This window comes from Callithrix jacchus, chromosome 5 (genome assembly GCF_049354715.1).
Source record: "Callithrix jacchus isolate 240 chromosome 5, calJac240_pri, whole genome shotgun sequence".
Classification (NCBI taxonomy): Eukaryota; Metazoa; Chordata; class Mammalia; order Primates; family Cebidae; genus Callithrix; species Callithrix jacchus.
The window spans coordinates 105,139,641-105,145,670 of record NC_133506.1 but is presented as its reverse complement, the minus strand read 5'-3'; the positions used below and the strand labels follow the sequence as shown (position 1 = coordinate 105,145,670).

General features: G+C 49.2%; 1 pseudogene; it reads left to right on the top strand.

Annotated features, from left to right (window-relative positions):
* Nucleotides 1-277: 277 nt before the first annotated feature.
* LOC100400749 (ras-related protein Rab-9A-like) lies at nucleotides 278-888 on the top strand (annotated as a pseudogene).
* Nucleotides 889-6,030: the final 5,142 nt, after the last annotated feature.

Here is a 6,030-nt window from a genome sequence, read left to right as displayed (position 1 = left end):
CATGTTGTTCCCTCCACGCTGTGCAGGAGCAGCTGGAGCTGGAGACTGGCTGCGTTACTGCCACCGCCTCCTGCTCTGCAGGTCTCCGACTCTCCCTCTGTCCTCATAGCACCCAGACGGGCCGGCCCAGAGTTCCCCGGCCATCTTCCGTGTGGCCACAAGACACTCTTGCACTCCTGTAATGAGCCTGGCACTGTGATGAAACGCTTTTCCCCTGTCGCTTGAGTGCATCTTCTCGACAACCCTAGGAGGGTTCTTGAAGCTCTTGAGATTAACAATGGCAGGAAAATCATCACTTTTTAAAGTAATTTTTCTTGGAGATGGTGGAGTTGGGAAGAGTTCATTTATGAACAGATCTGTAACTAAAAAGTTTGATACCCTGCCCTGCTCTTCCATACAATAGGTGTGGAATTTTAAAATAAAGATTTGGAAGCGGATGGACATTTTGTTACCATGCAGATTTGGGACACGGCAGGTCAGGAGCGATTCCGAAGCCTGAGGATGCCATTTTACAGAGGTTCTGACTGCTGCCTGCTTACTTTTAGTGTCGACGATTCACAAAGCTCCCAGAACTTAAGTAACTGGAAGAAATAATTCATATATTCTGCAGATGTGAAAGAGCCTGAGAGCTTTCCTTTTGTGATTCTGGGTAACAAGATTGACATAAGCAAACGGCAGGTGTCTACAGAAGAAGCCCAAGCTTGGTGCAGGGACGACGGCGACTATCCTTACTTCGAAACAAGTGCAAAAGATGCCACAAACGTGGCAGCAGCCTTTGAGGAAGCGGCTCGAGGAGTTCTTGCTGCCGAGGATAGGTCAGATCACTTGATTCAGACAGACACAGTCAACCTTCACCGAAAACCTGAGTCTAGCTCATCTCACTGTTGATTGCTAGACTGTTGATGCATTCAAACCAACTCACACATATACACAAAATCAACACAGGGATGGAGACGAGAATTAGCGTTTGCAGCAGTATATCATCTACTAATAAAATTAAAGTATATTGCTGCTTTATTAGTTGGTGGGAGAAGAGACACATCCACTCATGGAGGAATAGATTTACTCAATAATGGCACCTTCCATTTATAAATTGTAACGGTTGTGTAATAACGTTTCCTTAATTTAAATATGTAAGTTGCAGAGCTAATACATGAGATGACCAAGACTTTAATGATAATTAAAATAAGAAACTTGACTATTTTAGAAGTTACACTGGGATTTTTTTCCTGGGAAAATGGAGAACTACTTTTATATGTGTATGTTTTATGTGATTAGCATTGTATTTTGGTTCAGGGAAATAATTTCCTAAAGCAATAATGTTAGATATTAAAGATTAAAATCTAATATATTTGTGGGAAAAAAAATGGTTAAGAGGAGCCAGGTGTGGTGGCTCACGCCTGTAAGCCCAGCACTTTGGGAGGCCGAGGCAGGCAGATCACGAGGTCAGGAGTTCAAGACCAACTTGGGTAACATGATGAAACCCCATGTCTCTACTCATGTCTCTACTAAAACGCAAAAAATTAACTGTGCGTGGTGGCATGAGCCTGTAATCCCAGCTACTTGGAAGGCTAAGGTGGAAGTATTGCTTGAACCCAAGAGATGGAGGTTGCAGTGAGCCGAGATTGTGCCACCGCAGTCCAGCCTGGGTGACAGAGCAAGACTCCATCTCCAAAAAAAAAAAATTGGTTAAGATGGGCCGGGCGCAGTGGCTCACTCCTGTAATCCCAGCACTTTGGGAGGCCAAGGAGGGAGGATCAAGTGATCAAGGGCTTTTAGTGAAAGCCCATCTCTACTAAAAATACAAAAAAAAAAAAAAAGCTGAGCATGGTGGCACATGCCTGCAATCTCAGCTACTCAGGGCAGGAGAATTGCTTGAACCAAGAAGCAGAGGTTGCAGTGAGCTGAGATCGCACCACTGCACTCCAGCCTGGCAACAGAGCAAAACTCCGTCTCAAAAAAAAAAAAAAAAAAAAAAAGGTTAAGATAGTCATTTTACATTATATATATTTTATCACAATTTTTAAAGAGAGCTGGGCCTGGAGATTTAGAAGGAGAAAGAATGGGCCTTGCTACTTGGTGATGCAAGAAGGGGGTTCTTGAACTGATTGTGTATAAATGAGCCTCAGATCCCTTTTAGGATCAGAATCCCTGCCCAGCTGGGTCCCTGCCCAGCTGCCAGCAGCCACAGCCGATGGACTAGGCCAGCTCTGGAAGGGTTACTCCGCATCTCCAAACCCATTCACTTCTTTGCCTAGTTGTCTAACCAATGGTCCCTATATGCCCTGCCTGAAGCTCCAGGGACTAGCTCCAGAACATGCTGGAAGGAGGGCTTGGCTCTCTGGCATCAGCCTTATAAATTGTCTTAGGGGCATCTCATCCACCCATCTACCCATCCAGCCAGCCATCTATTCTTTTAACACATACTTGTTGAGTACCAACGCTGTGCCAGGTCCATACAGTCTCTGCCCTGAGGGAACCTGTAGTCTTGTGGGGACAGAGATGGGTTATCAGGAGAATGCAATGCAGCATGACATGTGCTGATATCTGGGGCAGTTTGCAGGAGAGCTCATCCTGTCTGTGATGAGAGTTCACAAAGAAAGTTCAGTCTTAGGGCTTGAAAGGTAAACAAGACTGAACCAGAGTGAGGAGGAGGAGGAGTCAGGGAGAATATGCCTAGGAGAAGCAAGAGTGTAGGAGCTGCCTGGAGATTTTAGAAACTGCAGGGCCCACCTGGGGACCTGAAAACAATTGAGTCTGTCTTATTGCTGACTGCGAAGCAGGAGAGGTGATGGCTGAGACAGAAGAGGAAAGGGAGAACTGGATTTTGTAGGGACATTTAGGCACCTTTTGACATTTGACATCTTAAAGGGACATGAGGTACTTCTCAAGGTGCATGGGGGCCAGATCTGAATGTGTATAAAACAAATTTTGTGGACCCAGTTGGAGCGGTGATGGAAGATGAGGGGAGCGGTCAGAGCACCTGGAGTTGGATTTGGGGTCTGAGATACTCAGAGCTGTACACAAGATGTCCATCCCGAGTCCACCCCTCCCTACTGACTGAGGGCACACCAGCCACCCAGGAGGGGTGCTTCTCTTCAAGGGAGGGTGGTCATCTTGAAAACGGCCCCAGGTGCCTCCCTAGCCCCGCTATCCTGTGGTCCCCTCTGTCCTTGAGAACATTCTTTCTTCCTCAATCAAGGATTTGATGACTGTCCCTGCCCTCACCCTGTCTTCTCTCCTCTAGGCTGGGCAGTCTCGGATCTTACAAATCATTCCTGGTGGTCCCTGATGTGTCCAGCCATCCTGCCTTTTTAGGACCCCTGGGGTTGTACCCCCGTGGACCCCAGGCCCAGCCTGCACAACATTGGGTTGGCTCAAAGACCACTGTCTTAAGGCCTGCCCCACATGTTCAGATATAAACTTCCTAAAAGCCTCCTTTGTGACCCTTTGGGATCCAGCCCTATCTCCAGCTTATCAGCCACCTGCTTCTGAGGACAAGCTGGCTCTTGCAAGCCAGAGACCATTTCCTCTCCCCCGAGGACTTTCAGCCAATCTCTGATGGCCCTGTCCAGGAGGGGCAATGGACAAAGGGCAGGGTGCATGTTTCCTGGTAGTGACTCTTTGCTGAGCTAGTACAGAGACCTGTCACAGCGAAGGTCCCAACGAAGACTGAAGAAGGCCAGCCACACACCTGCCACATGTTACTCACAGTTCATTAGGAGCCACGGGAAAACACAGAGTTATCTGCAGCATTAATTAAAGGGGACGGGTGGGGTAAACCAAACTATTGAATAAGACCTGGCAGAGTGGGGCCATGGCTGTGACAGCCAGGCAAAGGGGAAGCTGTTGTAACAAATATGACAGCTGGAGGCTTCCCAATGGCTTGGGACACTGCTTTGAGACGAATTCATCACTGATGGAGCCTGGCCACTGGTGATGCAATAGCCCCCCAATATTGGGCCTCAAAAAAGAATCAACGAAGGTCCCAAAAGCCTATGTCTTGGAAGAGGGCTGTAGGGGAAGCCAGAGGCCCTCAGTAAAATAGTAGCCATCCCACTTGGAAGCATTGAGTTTTGTCCCAGCTCCATCAAAGGAGCCCAGAGAATGGAGGGTTGAGCCAAGGGCCCTTGGCATTCGTTTCCAGCCTTCCTGGAAACAAATCTGCATTCTCTCTGTTACTCGCAAGGCGTGTGACTCTAGACAAGCAGCCTCACTGCCCTGAGCATACATTGCAGGGTTGGTGTGGAGAGTCAGGTAAAGGAATGCAGGTTTTACACGTGGTGAATGTTGTTCCTGGGGGTGAAGTTGGGCCTGGTTTTTCTTGTGGCTTCTTAAGAGCCTCAGGCCATGGGAGATGCTTCCACCAAGGTGAGACAGAATGGGGGCATTGTCCTGAGTGTCTGAAACCCTTTGTGTCTCCCTGTCCTTCCTGGCTCTTGCTTACTTTGCCCTGGGCAGGTGGCAGGGCACCGTGTGGGAGTGAAGGAGCCATGCCTGAATGGGGGCTGGGGTGGCTAGCCTGACCTGTGTCACTGAAGCATTCCATCCAGCCTGCCCTCACTCCAGGAGCCCTTGACCTGGGTCCCTCCGACCTCTAGGACCACCCTGCAGAAAGCACCAGGAGTTGTTCTCATAAAAGCTCTGCTGGCTCCAGGAGTGTCTCAGTGGCACGATAGCACAGGCCATGCTATGGTACACCCAGAACTGTAGTTATCAGCTCTTAAGCCTGTCCCCTGCAAACCCACAGTCCAACCATGCAGAATCTTCTGTTCTCTTAATGTCCCCACACTTCTGCATCTCTTCCCAGACTGTTCACTGCCTGAAACACTCTCCCTGATACCCTGCCTCCTTATCCCGGCACACACAGATCATCACATGCTAATAACCTCAGAAACATGTATTGATCTTCAGCTGCATGAAGTCAAGGTGAGGAGGGGTGAGGGTGTCAAGAAACAGAGGGTCTGGTCAGAGATAAGACCCACAATTTCTTCCGGACCACAACCTGCCCTCTTCAACACACATGCACACGTGCACACGCCCACACACACACGCCACCCTCCAGGCTTTCATTCACTCTTCCCTCTCCTTGTGCTCCTTCCCCTATCACCTCCTGGCCAAATAAGACTGAGCTCTCAAGCCTTCGCTCTGATGCCGTCTCTTCCAGGAACGCTTGCCTGGCGCCCTTCACCCAGGGCTTCTGCGCTGGCTTGGATCTCCCTTAAGGCACCGGTAATGCATGTGTGAATTCTGGCTGGCTCCATGTCCTTTGGCCTCAGTTCCCCCAGCTGTTAAATGGATTAGTAACACCTAACCCACAGTATAATGAAATACACTAACTGACTTGGACTAAGTGCTGAGCAAATGTCAGCTTTGACCACTAGCAGCAGCAGCGTTTTAATCCCTGTATCCTTAGCACTGAGCACAGGGCTGAATACATAATTGGTGCTAAATACTTGCTTGGTGGAGGGAGGGAGGAATAAACGGATGGATGGATGCCGGATAAATGAGAGATCTAGTATGTTTCCAACACAAGAGACAATCTTTTCTGGGGGATAAAGAGGGCTAGGAAGAGCCTGAAAGAAACTAACCTTCATTGTACACCTGCCATGCCTCAAAGCTCAACATACATAAGTCGTCTAATTTACGCTTTGCCATAGCAAGATATTACTGCAGAATGAGGAAGTGGCCATTCTGAGAGGTTAAGTCACCAGATCAGTGTCACACAAGACACAGTCAGGACCAGGAACTCTGATGGTCCTTGATACCTGGAAGGAGGAGGAGGAGGACTTGCTCCAGGCCTTGGCTGCCGACAGTCTTAGACTGGAAATTCCTAGGGCATCTCTGTGGGCAGGGCAGGGCAGGGCAGGGCCACCCCACCCAGGCTCTCACCTAAAGTGCTCAGCTGAGAACCTGGCTTGGGAGAACAAAAGGAGAAAGGAAATGGCGGGCAGGTACAGGGGGTTTGGGGGCTGCCTGTGGAGGGTGGCTGGGGGACTCTCCTTCCTTCTCCAGCTCCTCCAGCGCCAC